The sequence below is a fragment of the Equus caballus genome, chromosome 1 (assembly GCF_041296265.1).
Source record: "Equus caballus isolate H_3958 breed thoroughbred chromosome 1, TB-T2T, whole genome shotgun sequence".
Classification (NCBI taxonomy): Eukaryota; Metazoa; Chordata; class Mammalia; order Perissodactyla; family Equidae; genus Equus; species Equus caballus.
In genome coordinates, this window is record NC_091684.1 from 196807906 (window position 1) to 196823076 (window position 15171).

Sequence of the window (15171 nt, forward strand, 5' to 3'; positions counted from 1 at the left end):
GCTTGGCTGAGCCGAGCTGAGCAGAACTGTCGGTGTCTCATACACGGGAAGAGCATTCTAGACAAAGTCCAAAAGCAATGAAAAAGCATAACATTTTCTGGGTCTTCTAAATAGTTCAGTAGTTTCACAGCAAGATAACGTATTGTCACATAAGCATCAGAGTCGAATGAGCTGTGCATCCTGTCACAGTGCCCTGTCTTGATGGGTAAACTGGTTGGGGGGGGGGGGGTCATTCCTAGGAGAAATGGCAGAACTAGCCACCCACAAGTTTTTTCATTCCAGTTCAAGACCACAAGTCTCCATGGTCACTTGTGGGTTCTTGCAACTACAAAGGCTTCTCGATCGAATGGAGACAATGGTACAGGACCCCTGAGCCTCCCCCGGCCCCGCGATCACAGCCTGTGGCCATCACTAGCGCGGAGGTGGCGGCACGGCTTCCCTTTCCATCCTCCTCCTCCAGCTGCTGAGACTCACGCAACCTTTAATCCTAACGATTCTGCTGGATAGGTATCACCTGCTCCCACTTGATGGAACATTCGTGGGGAAATGCTTTTAAATTACTGCAAAAGCTTGTTTGTGTGTTTTAGGTAGTCTCTGACATTCGTCTCTGGAGAAAACAGAGATTTGGTTTAAGAAAATTCAGTAATGGGTCATTTTTAGAATTCATCTGAAGCAGCCGTCAGAGCCTAGCTTAGGATGGGAGCTGTGAAGACAAAGAACAGCCCCGGGAATGTCAGCCGAGCGGGGCCACAGGAGAAGCGCACCAGCAAAGGAGCCCTCAGGACAATAACCAAAGGCCTCCCATTAGCCTGCGATGGCTAATCGTCAATTTCAGGCAGTTTTCTGAAAATCACAGTAATCTTCTACCTTCCCACCCCTCTTATGCCCCAGAAAAAGAAATGAGAAGCATCCATTTAAAGGGCAAAGCTGTGGGGAGGGAGCAAAGTTGACTGAGAAGATAAAACAGCAATTAGGGTTTCAAGCACAGAGCAGAAGAATTTCCGGAATGTGTCTGTCACTCTTCTCCCCACTGTCACCATCCTGGTCCAAGCAACTGTCCTCCTTGGCCTCAAGGACTGCTGAAACCTCCCAAATAATTTGACACTCGTTCTTTCTCTGTCTCCAACCCTTCATCCACCCAGTCACCTTCTTAAAATGTTAGCCATCTCCTCTCTTCACTCATCCGCGCAAACCTTCCCAGGGCACTGACACGGAAACCTGAACTCCTCCCTGCGGCCCCCACCACCTGCCCTGATCTGAGGTCTGTGGACCCCTCAGTCACATCCCACCCCTCTCTGAACACACTCCAGCCTCCTGGTCTCTGAACAGAAGCCTGGGGGGTCTTGGCACATGCTGCTCTTTCTCCCTGGAGTGAAATCCCATTTTTCTGCCTGGTGCCCATTCATCCTTCAGTTCCCTCTCAGGACAGTTCTCCCCGAGCCACCCCTCACCCACACCATCATCTCCAGAGAAAATTCGTCACAATTTGCAGTCATGTATTCATTTGTTTGTCATCTTGCTGGTTGTCCCCCTGACCTACAGACTGTAAGTCCCTGAGGGCACTCACCGTGCTCTGTCCTACGCTGGTCCAAGAGTTCAGCAGAGACCTGGGGCACAGCAAGTGGGACACAGTCACAAAATTCTCCATACTTCTTGTCAACGTAGAAAAAGTCCACCTTCTTCATGTTAATCTGATCTTCTTTTCCTCACCGTTCCCCACTGGCGGACATACCAAGAAAAAAACAAACAAAAACACTAAACGTCCACTCTGACGAACCCAATACAATACTCAAATGGCCCCATTTAGGGAATGCTCACACTTTTTAAGACTGCTTAGTTTCAAATTTCTGTCCCTATCTCCCGGTCATTTTAAGATGGCTTCAGGGTACCGCCCATGGGGATAGGCGCGGTTTATGGAGTCTAGAGGTAAAAAAAGGATGTGGGAATGTGCTCTGGCTCCTTGTGTGTCTGGGTCACGGTTCTTGGCTCAGATTGCCGTGTGGCATGCTGGTCCTAAAGTCAGCAGCTGTTCAATCTCATAACCCAAACCCTCTGGTCTTGGTCAGGATCCTGTAGCGCCCCGGGCTTTTCTAAACTCTGGGCACCCAAGCTGGTCCCTCTGAACCGCTGCCACATGAAGCTCGCTTCCAGCCTGCGTTTCCTCCCTCTCTGTGTCTTATTCCCCGGGGTAGAGCAGACCCATAGCAGACAGCCCACACCCAATCCAGCGTGCAAACCGTGTATGACCCTTAGAATGAGAGAAAAGAATTTAGGAAACTCTTTCTCTCAAAAATGTTTGGATTTCGGCCAATTACCAGGCTACAAAATCCTTTTTGACTGTCAGAAGCTGGCAATTAATCCTTTTATTCTCTTTTCATTCCTGTTGTCTTGATCTTAACCTTTTGGGGGCAGATGAAAGCTTCAGCTAGAAGACGGAGTTAATGTACACACAAAAAACGAAACTTTTAAAAACGTTTTTGTACGTTATTTCTCGTTTAATGAGCACTCACTCAATAAACGTATGTTGTATGAAAGAAATAGATGGGCATTTTAATTGACACTTGGTGAAATATAGAAAACAGTAACAAACATACCAGACCTGACTATCCACACAGTTCGTAATAAAACTGCAAAAAAGAAGTATCTGGTAAAGTCTTTATTTGCCTTCTACAATTTTATCTTGCAGAAATAAAACTGGGATCTATAAATATAATTTTAACAAGGAAAACTTAGTGCTGTAGGAGCTCATGGTTGACGTTGGTGGTAGAAGTTGAATTTACAAGCCTCGGCTTCAGGCTTAAAACAAAACAAAGACTCTGATTTTGCTCCTCTCTTGTCCAAGGAAAATTGTCTTCAATGGATAAAGTAAAATTCACTGAAAAATGCTGGAAAAACCTACATGATTTAAATCAAGATAATGTCTGAGGCTTAGAATATTCTCTCCCAGGATGTGGAAAGATATTGCAGTTGTAATTTTGAATCCGCCGCCCATGATTTGGAGAAGTTTTGACTAATGGGAGAGGTGCTAGGAAGGCTTTAAGAACAAGATTGTTCTGGAGCTGCTGCCTGGAAGACAGAAGCGAAGTAGTCTCAAAGGAAGAGGAGCAGAGGCCCGGAGCTGGGGAAACCCGCGGGGAAATGCAGCTGCTGCTGCCGTGCAAGAAGGCGGTTAGAGGGAAGCCTGGAAAGTGCTGACATCAAGTTCTGGGGAAGCACCAACATCAGCCTAAGTAATTTAGTGGTTTTTCTTTATTCTTCACTCCCAGGATACAACTCAACCTTATATGCTCTTCACTGTTATTTATTTTATCAAAGAAATACTGTATCCCAGAAGCACACGTTTCGAGGTTCCTTGCCTGCGTGTATAGTCAGCCATGATTACTTCAGTTGTTTCAACTGTGTATACTATTTATTTAATCAGTCATTCTCAACAAGAGACCTTAAGTCGAGGGAAATAGAGCCAAGAGGATATGCCCTAGGAAGTCTTCCAGAGAAGATATGGTCTTAATGCTAATTTTGAAGTGAAGTAGATAAAACTCATCAGAGAGGCAGAAAAAAGAATTTCCAAGAAGGGAAAACAGTGACGTGGATGAAAGGCAAAAGGACCAAGAGACAGAGCAGACTGGTTAGGCTAATAAAGAGAAGTATGAAGGTATATTATGGAAGAAAGAGCTATATTTTACATTACCTACTTCCACTTGCTACACAGTGCCCAAGGACAGAAAGCTTGACTTACTACCTACAAAAAGAAATTATTATCTCCAAGGATTTGATAGATTTTCCTGCCATGGCCAGTCATGCCAGGCTCGCTCCTTCCCTTACGGGGCTCATGATGCTTTCCGTGCATTTTCCAAGGTAAGAAATCAGAATGTGTCTGTTTGACAATATATCTTTTCCATTGCCTTCCAGGCTTTACAGTCTTAAGTGGAAATAGATTTCTCCATAGTTTATACCCCTTTTTCTAAGATAGTGGAAATTCACTCCCAGAGACCACCTCTGCTTTTTTCCCCTTCAAAGGGCAGAAGTGATAGTTCTTATATATGAAAGAAGAATGAGTAAGGTGGTAAGATGAAAGTTTGGAATTTATACAGAAAAAAAATCTCAGCTTCAGGGATGCTTTACAAAAAGTGTTCACAATATTCTTTAGATAACATATTATGAATAAATACTGCGCTGCTTAAACCCATTCCAAATTGCCCTGGGCATACTCCAGGCACTGAATAAGTGTTTATTAAATGATTAAAGGAGGAAGGGGGCCCTGAAGAACAAGTAAGGAAGGACTAAACACCACATTGGTTAGTGTTTTCAACAGGGACCAACAATTATGAGACTGCTTACAGCCCACAATCAAGAATAAATATACAATAAAGAATTTTCTGCATAGTATTTATGACTAAATTAAAAACAATCTTTAGCTTCTGACGCCAATTGGGATGATATAAAAGGGATGGGATTTACAACTATAAAACTGGGCAATAAGCAGTACCAGGCTCTGATCCCTTGAAAGAAAGAGGGAAAGCAACAGGAGTCCTATGCTTGTACCATCTACGGCCTGGGGCCAGTTTCCAGGCCACGATGTAAGGAAGGAGAACTCAGCCAGATCTGAGTCCCATTCAGTTTAAGAAGACAGATTGGAGTTTGGGGAGGCCAAGGAAGCTCGAATTTTCCATCTGTGATACTGGAGAGGAGGGAAATGCACAGAGAGAACTCTGCAGAATCTTTGTATGAGAGGAAACTACTCACCACCAGGGAAAGAACCACTGAGAAGTGGTAGGCAGAGTTGACACAGGGCTGGAAACTGTTCATATTCTTAATGGACAGAGTGGCAACACCTCATAATACGAAGGGTGTTAGATAAAGTTCTGAGGAAGATATCGCCTTAGTAGTGGGGCTAAATTAGCCCTAGATTAAATATCGCTCTGGACCCACCCTAACAACATTTAAAATAAAGCTTCAGGGGCCGGCTCCGTGGCCGAGTGGTTAAGTTCGTGCGCTCCACTGCGGCGGCCGAGGGTTCACATCCTGGGCAAGGACATGGCACCGCTTGTCAGGCTAAGTTGAGGCAGCATCCCACATCCCACAACTAGAAGGACCTGCAGCTAAGATATACAACTATGTACAGGGGGATTTGGGAAGATAAAGCAGAAAAAATAAAAATAAAAAAAAATAAAGCTTCAAATAATCCAACTTATTTCAAGTAACATAACTTGATGCTAGAATAAAGCCCAACACAATTTAAAAGAAAACAACAGAATACAGCAACCAAGAACATATCATTTACAATGACCAGCTTCCAATTAAAATAATAACAGGAATGTGGAGAAAAAGGAACATGTGACTCATGACTAAGAGAAATATCAATAGAACCAGACACAGAAATAACAGAGATGATGCAATTGGCATTAAAGCACATTGAAATGGCTGTTATAAATACTCTCCATAGTTCAATAAGGTAGAGAAAAATCTGAACATGAGGAGAGAAATGGATGATATAAAAAATGCATAGTGAACTTCCAGAGAGAAAAAAACAATCTCATCTGGCATTGTTTTCAGGAAATGACTTCAGAATAAATACTTCAGGAAAAAAAGATGAGTGAACTTGAAGACAGCAACAGAAACTATTCAAAATAGAGCATAGAGAGAAAAAGCATTGAGGAAAGAGTGAACAGAGCATCAATAATTTGTGGGATAATGTCAAATAATCTAACATACTTGTAATTAGAGTCCAAGAAGGACAGGAAAGATCAGAAAAAAATATTTGAAGAAATAATGTCTATAAAAACTACAAATCTAATGAAAAGTATAAAACCTCAGATCTAAGAATATCAGCAAACCTGAAATTAAAAGAAATTTAAAAAAAAAATACGGAAGCCCACATCATAATAAAATTGCTGAGTATCAGAGATAAGGGAAAAACCTTCAAAGCAGCCTAAGAAAGAGACAGATTACGAAAGATAAAGGGATGCTGCCACATGTTTAACAACATGCTTTCTGGGGAAAAAAACACAACTTGCAAGATTTGCTGATTACCCTATAAATACTCCCACTCGACCTGTTCCAGTTACCACTCTGATGTCCCTGAACGCTGAGTTCAGAATGACGTGCACAATCGGCTCTTATGAGCTGGCAAAGGCTGGACCTCACACATCACTGTGTACAGAAAAACACACACACGAATGGTCTCAGACTTCTCCTCAGAAGCAACACAAGCAAGAAGATAAAAACACAGTTGATTTAAAGTAGGAAGAAAAAGACTCAACTTTGAATTTATCATCAAGCCAAATAACTTTCAGAAACAAATGCAAACTAAAGACCCTTTTACTTAAACAAAAGCTAAACTTAATAAATATTTGACTACCAGCAGACCCATACTACAATAAATATTAAAATAAATTCTTAAGGCAGAAGGAAAATGACATCAGATGGAAATTTGAAGAGTGACAGAAATGGTGAACATGTCAGTAAGAATAAAAGGCACACATTTCTCATTTTAAAACTCTTTAAATGATAATTGACTATTCCCATCAGCAATAATAACAATATATTTGGGATCCATTTCATATATAGAAGTAAGATGCATGCCAGCCATAGCACAAAGGACAGGAAAAGAAATGGAGCTGTATAGTTTTAAGGTTCTTACATTCTAGTGAAGTGGCATAATATTTGAAGATAGACTGTAATAAGCTAGAGACATATATTGTAAAATGTAGAAAATAAAATAAAATGGTATAGATTTTAAGCCAAGAGTAGAAGTGAAAATGGAATAATGAAAAGTTAATCCAAAAATGTCAAGGTAAAGAAAAAAACAAAAGAAATTGAAACAAATGAAAACACAAACGTCAAGATAGTCAATCAAACCCACATTTATGGATATTGTATTAAATCTAAATGATCTACATGCTCCAATTAAAAGGAAAATTCAAAGATTCGATAAAAAGCAAGACCCTAATATATGCTCTCAACAAGAAATTTACTTTAAACATAAAGACACAGGTAAGTTAAAAATGAAAGGACGGAAAAGAATATTCCATGTAAACAGTAATATTAATATCAGACAAACTAAATTTCAGGACACTAAAAGCATGAATTGCCAAAGAAAAAAAATGATGTATTGCACTTCATCAAAATTTGAAACTTTTGCCTTTCAAAAGACATTTCTCAGGTCAGCATTTAAGTTCTGGCACTGGCCTAGTGGTGAAGTTCAGTGCACTCTGCTTCAGCGGCCTGGACTCAGTTCCCAGGCATGGACATACACCAGTCTGTTAGCAGCCATGCTGTGCTGGTGGCCCACATACTAAAAACTAGAGGAAGACTGTCACAGATGTTAGCTCAGTATGAATCTTCCTCAGCAAAAAAAAAAAGAAAAAAAAGTGCACACCATGCCTGTAAGAATATATTCATAAAATAAATATTAGATAAAATATTTGTAACCAGAACACGAATAAGAAAAACAATCCAGGTTTTTAAAAAACAAACAAAAATTTTGATGGACTCTTTACCATAGAAGATCACAAATGATTAACAAATATAGAAAAAGAAACTCAATGTCTATAGTCATTAGGGAAATGCAAATTAAAACCATATTAAGGTTCCAGTAAATATCTCTTTAAAATTAAAAAGACTGACAATAATCAAGTGTTGCAAAATTATGAAGTAACTGTAATGCTCACGGATTTCTGGTGGGAATGCAAAATGATAAGAGCACCTTGGAAAGCCATTTGGCAGCATCTTATAATGTTTAACATTCACTTACATGCAACCCAGACATCCCAATTCTTTTTTATTCTTTTCAAATTAAATTCAACAAAGGCAAAATCACAGTTACAGAAAGCAAATTAGAGGGTGCACAGGCAGGAGTAGGTTTGTGGCTTGACTACAAAGGGGCACAGAGAAACTACAGAGTGGCAGAAATGTTCTAAATCATTTTGGTGGTTGGACAACTGTATACATCTGTTAAAACATTGAAAATTGTTTAGTTTTATTATATTTAAATTATAAAGCTGATTATTGAGACGGCAACATCCAAAAACGACTTTAATTCAATTTTCATCAAAGACCCAAACTCAGTTGAAACTTTGGCTCGCTGAAACCTATCATCAAGATATAAATCTTAATTGAAGTCTGGAATTCATGATAATTTTAGAGATGAAAGTGTTATTTTGTAAGTGAGGAAACTAAGCCCCAGGGAGGTCAATTAACTTTTCTTTTATCGAGAGTGACCACACACCCTAGTTTGCCTGGACAGGCCTGGTTTACGCCTGCTGTCCTGGCGGCATAATTATTAACGGCACCCTCTTTCACGTTGAGAAATGCCCCAGTTTGTTTGATGAATTTTATGGTCACTCTATCTGCATCATTCAGCAAATCGGTAGCACAGCAAAGTCTCAAATTCACAGTTCCTTACGCCCACTCACTGCTTCCCATTGACTCCCTCTGCCACTGTTTGATATGAGAGGCCAGGGAACATTGCCACCTGTGAGAATCTCATCAGATAGATTGAATAGGTAAACACATTCTCCCTAAACACACACTCGTGCAAACTCATGCCCTCACACTCACATACATACGTGGAAGCTTACACACACAAACTTGTGCACAGGCGTTTACAGTCAGAGCCTCCCCATTTCCCAGAATTGAGTGGCTATCAACATACAATGTGTCCAAGAAAGAGCACAAGTCCCTCTGAGCAGCTTATCCGCCTACAAGGAGTTACGTGACCTTGGCTGTTCACTTTAGTTCTCTGGGTCTCAGCTCATCCCTCATAAAAGTTAGATCCCCTCTACTAGTTTCATTGTCTCCACTGAAAATCTGTAACCTTGTATTTGGGAGCCAACTTTGTATGTGTCATGGGTTGAATTGTGTCCCCTCAAAAGATATGAAATCCTAACCCCCAATACCTCAGAGTGTGACCAGATGTCACACTCTGTTAAGATGAGGTCACACTGAGTAGGCTGAGCCCTTAGCTCAATACAACTGGTGTCTCTATAAAAAGAGAAGATAGGAGCTGGCCCTGCAGCCAAATGGTTAAAGTTCCACGAGCTCTGCTTCTGTGGCCTGGGGTTCGCTGGTCAGATCCTGGGTGTGGACCTACTCCACTGATCAAGATGTGCTGAGGAGGCATCCCACACACAAAGTAGAGAAGGATGGGCACAGATGTTAGCTCAGGGCTAATTTTCCTCAAGCAAAAAAAGAGGAGGATTAGCAACAGATGTTAGCTCAGGGTGAATCTACCTCACCAAAAAACAAAAAAAGAAAAGACGATATAGGGAAACAGACACACAGGAAGAAGCCAGCATGTGATGGAGGCAGAGATTGGAGCCGTGCCCCTAAAGCCAAAGAATTGGGGATTGCCAGCAAACACCAGAGGCTGGGAGAGGCAAAGAGGGATTCTCTGTATAGGCTCAGAGGGAGCCTGGCCCTGCCAACTCCTTAACTTTGGACTTCTGAGCTCCAGAACCACGAGACAATAAATGCCCATTGCTGTAAGCCACTCAGTGTGTGGCAATTTGTTATAGTGGCCCTAAGAAACTAATACAGTAGGTGACCCACTCAGTAAATTCTCAAATACCAGGATTGCAGAATCTTATTAAAACTTACACCTTTACTCCTTAATTCTGTCTGGCTGAAGCTTTAGGATGTTTTATTAACCTGTCTCTCACCAGTATTACCAATTTAGGCAGAGTCATGTATCATGTCTAGCTTTTACAGAAACTTACATAGCTCAAAACCCTGCCTAATTTTCCAATCCTTTCCCATTATCCACCCCATCACCGTGACAGCCTACGCCTCTTCGATGTGTGTTTGCAACAATCAGGGAGGCTCAGTAACTTACACTCCGGGTATGTAGATGTCCTAGTTCCTTCACACTGCTGTAACACAACACCACAGACTGGGTGGCTTGTAAACAGCATTTATTTCTCAAGGAAGTCCAAGATCAGGGTGTCAGCAGACTCAGAGTCTGGTAGGAGCTCGCTTCCAGGTTCACATATGGTGTCTTTTTGCTGTGTCCTCACATGGTGAAAGGGGTTAGGGAGCTCTCTAGAGCCTCTTTTATAAAAGCATTAATCCCACTCATGAGGGCTTCATCCTCATGCCCTAATCACCTCCCCGGGCCCGTCCTCCCAATACCATCACCTTGGGGTAGGATTTCAGCATATGAATTTGCAGAGGACACCAACATTCAGGCCATAGGAGGGGACCAGCCAAACTAAGGGGCAGGGGACATTATCAGAGTAGACAGAAAGAGAATCCTGACTTCTTTCCCCTTGACCTTTGTACGTCTTCCATGAGAAAGCCTTTCAAAGTCCCACCAGGTGGTGACTCCCGCACTTTTCTGGCATGTCACAGCACCAGCACCAGCACCAAACATCTTCTACACAGGACGGTGGACCCTCAGCACCAGAATATCAATGGTCACTTAAAATCTTATGGTTTCCCCCAAAGCTGGGAAAAGTCCAAAAACTGAAACATGGCCATCACCAAAATAATGTGCGGCCTGCGTTAAGCGTAATGTCTCAAGTCAGTGGGTTAAGAAGGTGCCCTGTCTCAGCAGGTCAGAGTCACTGACGTGGCTCTAACAACCCACCTTCTGCTGACTGTGAAAAGCACGACCTACAGGAAGCATTCTCACAGGAGTGCCTCAAATCTTAAATTTTGTTGTTGGAGGAGCAAAGAAACGAGAGTGCCCGCTGTAGATACTCATCCATTGTACTCATTTATTGACCTCACAATAGGTTAAAAACATGTAAGCTTTTTAGATAGGTTACCAAATAATATGCATCGTATGGTCCAACTTTTCCAGCATTTTTTATTGTGGTAAAGTATACACAATATAAAATTTACCATTTTAGCCATTTTTAAGTGTTCAATTCACTGGCGTTATGCACATTCACACTGTTATTCAGACATCACCACCATGCATTTTCAGAAATTTTTCGCCACCCCAAACATAAACTTTGTACCCGTTAAATAATAACTTCCTATTCCTCCCTCTGCTATTGTGATCCTATTTTTGTAAAAAAAAGTCTGGAAGCATATATATCAACTTTTAAAATGTTGATCTTATTTGACCAGCATTCCTAAATATTTATTCAGCACCTCTTTTGTGCCTCCCGAAAAACGAGTAACTGATCTTTAAAAACCATTTTGAACCTCATGGGATAAACGGGATAGAATATGTGGAGCCCTTAGAAATAGCAGCTGGCACCATCGTAAGCAATATATTGGTGTTAGTTATTACTATCCTTTGTTTTGTTAATCTTTATTTTCTATTTTTTCCAGAATGAATTCTTTTTATAATCAAAATAAAGGTTACTATGAAATTTTTAACAACAGAAGGCCCATAAAGTCACCACAAAATAAAGAATTCCTATCCAAATCATAAAATATTTATTTAAAAAATGCAAAACAAAAATATCTGAAGAGCGATAAGCAGACACATAAGCAAACCTACTAATGGAACTGTCCCAAAACACAAGGCTAAGCAAGGCCCCAGCCAGGGAAAGAGAGCGCAGTGGGACGCGGGCAGAAGGGCTGGGCACGCTGGGGGCAGCTGCACAGCTTCCAAGCCTGTCTCTGAACAGTCGGGTCCCACGGCCTCTCGCAGGTCTGCCCATGAGCTCCTGCATGGTCCACGGCCTGATTCCTTTCCGCTGTGACTCATCCTGCTTCAATCCCGGGCCTAGGCTAATTTGTTCAGCTCCGTAAAGGAACAGAATGGCACAAATCCCGATTAGGAGCCTCTGACAATGCAGAAAGTCCTCTGCGCACAGAGCAGCAGGCTTTAGTTCTGCCCGGAACACAGGCCTGTATCTTCTCTTTCTTTTCTTCTCCAAACATTTTCTGTCTCAATACCTGTATTGCACTACGTACGTTACTCTCATTTATTGTTGCTCTGATTGTGAGGGTTTGACAGTCAGCGGTGCAAAGCTCACATCCTCGATAGATTCCTCTTCAAGACGTGTAAATGTGTCCAACTCTTTAAAAAGTGGCTCTGTCCACACCAAGGTGTTGAAGACCGCCATTTGTATCATCTACGCTGGTTAAATTACACAGTCTCAGCTTTATCGCTAAATTTCAAGACTGCTCAGAAAGTCACTAAATTATGTGTTCTGTTTGCCGGAGGAAAAGGATATGTCATCAAGGTCTGATGCCTTAACACGCTGGGGGCCTTGCGTCTCATTCAGTGCTTTCTAGTGAGTAATCCAGACCACATTTGCATTAATAGCCTTAACCTCAGTCACGAGTTTAATTTCTTTAAAACTATATTTAGGCCTTTGGGAGCCTCTATAACGAATTTCATTAAACAGAAAGATTTTAAAATGTACTCTTTTATGATTAATTAACTTTGTATAAAGATGGTAATTATAATTAAACTCATAATTTGACTCCTGTGTCATTATCATAATAATTGATCAAGTCATTTTACCCCACAAGCATTCAAAAACTGCAACGTATGTGAAACAGAAACAACCCTAAATCATCCCCCAAAAATGCAGTTTTCACATATTTTCAGAAACTTGACAATCTTTTTTCAGTCCTTTCAGCTAATGGCCATTTCCTGACTCTCCTCCAAATACTTTCTCTTACTCAAAAGATGACAATACTTTTACCTATCACGTTCTCATTTCGGATCAGAAGGACTATAGAGCTTAGGCAATATGCTGTTTTTGCTTTTAAAATACAGAGTTTGCTAACTTCCCTCTGGTTACTCAACTCTGTGTGTGGTCTCCGGCCACAATATTAAATAAACGAACAGCATTAATCAGAAACCCCATGAAACTCCATTTCAGCATCCGACCTGGGTAACCCGGTGAAAGCATTGGCACTATAGACAGGACAGAATATTCCCGTTTCAAAAATGAGAAGGAAGACTCAGGATTCTGGCTACTCACAGCAGCCCAGAAAACCCACACAAATGCTCCCCAGGAATTCTAATTAACCTCAGTGAACTGGCACATTCAAGGCTTTCAAAGGATTTATCCTAAAACATCACCAGTCTTCACGGTGCACCCCTGTACCAGAGGAGCGCAGGAGCAGCTGTGAGGAAATGCTGCAGGCATCCTCATTAGGACTATTTTTAGCCTGTGGGATGGAGTCTGCCCAGGGCTGCCGGCTGGGCTCACACGCCACAGCGCAGAGGAGCAGGACCAGTTCAGTAACCAGTCAGAATCTTCCAGGAGAATCCTGACCGAGCACGGAATTCTCTCTGAAATTGCTCCACTCAGGCAAACGTCTTAAGGAGACAGTGCAAGACACAGTGTGAATGTTGTGGTACCGAAGGTGCTCCCATCCGAAACCATGCTCCCTAGGGACAGGGGACTGGAGTGAATACACATATTGACATTTTGGCTTCTTTTTTTTTTTTTTTTCAATTTTCTAATCCTACCTATCTTTCAAAGTTTAGCTCAAGCATTGTCTTCTAGAAGAAGCCTTTCTTGCTCACCTATGCCAAGCATTCCTCATGCTGTGCTGCAATCCGTGGCTGCAAATACCCTTCACGTGAGAAACCATCTCTCACTCATCTTTGTAACCCCAACATCTAGCACAACCCCTGACAGTAGGACTTGAAAAAAAATTGTGTATTGAATGAATAAACAGATGTTCTTTCCAGCTCTGACACCCAGCAAGGTGGAAACGGCTGGTCAGACGCCCAGCACATCCTTCACAAATGAGGCAAGGGGCAGCTCACTCTGCTGGAGGCAGGAAGACTGCAGAAGGTACAGAGAGAAAGACCCACTTGGCTCCACAGGACAGGCCTGGGATGAGCCCCAATAAATAAAAGGAAAGGACAAAAGAACGTTCCACCTACTGATCTTGCCCAGGATAACTTGGAGCTTGTAGAGTGAGTGCAGTGTGACCATGCTCGGACTTCATGGAATAAACAAGCAAAAGGACCTGACATCAGTCAAGATTTCTAAAGGGTCTCATACACACTCCAGGCAGAGCAGGAGGGGCATCAAATCTCGAAGACGTATTTTAAAAACATCTGTATTTGCAGTACCCCTGGGTCACAGGGTTCTTCAGTGTCCCCACTGAGGCACTGCTGTCCCACCTTCAGAGTATTCTGGAAATTTCTGGTTTTTTTTTTTTAATTTTTTGATCTTCTAGTGAAGATTACATACTGAAATGCATATTACTTTTATTATAACTTACTTTCCTTTTATATTTCCCTTAAATTACAACTTAGTTTCTATTTTTAAGTTAAGTATATGTAGCTTTTATTATCCATAATCTTGTTTAATGAAATGAAAGGGGGCATTACCTAATATTTGCTATTGAAAACCTCAGTCTCACCTCCAGGCCTCCCAAAGAATAGATCAAGAAAATGAGGCATAGATAACGCACTCTCTCCTTGGCTTTCTTCCAGCTTCACTGTGGCATTCCCTTCAGCTACAAGGTCCCACTGCCCGGGAGAGTCCAGGTAGAGTCTCAGACTAGGTGTCACACTTCAGCATGTGAAGCAGATGCTGATGTCTGTCATGTTGTCAGAACTGCCACCTTCGCAGGCACAGAATGGTTTATTCCACTATGGAAATCAAGAGAAGTTCAGAGGACACAGTTAAATTTGTCCTTGAAAGAAGAACAGAAGAGCTGGGGTTTTTTTCCTCCTTTTCTTTCTTTTTGCTTCCTTTTTTTAAAAAAAAATAAGTGCAAAGAACTAGATTAATTATAATCTTTTGCCCATAACACACCATTGTCACTGGTCCACATCAAAGGATCCAAAGTCCCTTGAGCGAGATGAGTTACAGCAGAATAGAATCTTATTCCGAGGTTAGATTACAAAGTCAGCATACAAGACCAAACCACATAGATCTGATTACCGAAGTTTCCTTATCTCAATCATAAAGTACAGCAGGCATGATTTTGATCAACGTCTGAATAGTAATTTTCATGCATATGAGATTTTGAGAATGAATTAGCTGGAATAATGGAAGGAGTGAAAAAAAAATCCATGCAGACTTGTGATTATTTGAACTTTTCTGCTGCTATGACGACTCCCATGCTTGGCAGCCAATGGGAGATGGGTAGAGAACTTCAAAATATTCTTCCCTTCCTATAAGATTTATTCAACTCTGGTTTTTTTTCCTTTTAGGAGTTCTCAAGTTTTTTCTATTTTTCTTTTTTTGATTTTAGACTTACAGAAGACTTGCAAAACTTGTACAGTGAGTT

General features: G+C 41.5%; 1 long non-coding RNA gene across 1 annotated transcript in view; it reads right to left on the reverse strand.

The window, feature by feature from the left end:
- Window positions 1–15171, reverse strand: part of LOC138925278 (uncharacterized) — a 45578-nt gene that overhangs the window by 16803 nt on the left and 13604 nt on the right. Inside the window, exon 2 of the long non-coding RNA XR_011441205.1 lies at window positions 1568–1719. This is a non-coding gene — a long non-coding RNA (uncharacterized lncRNA). The remainder of the gene's footprint in view (window positions 1–1567; window positions 1720–15171) is intronic.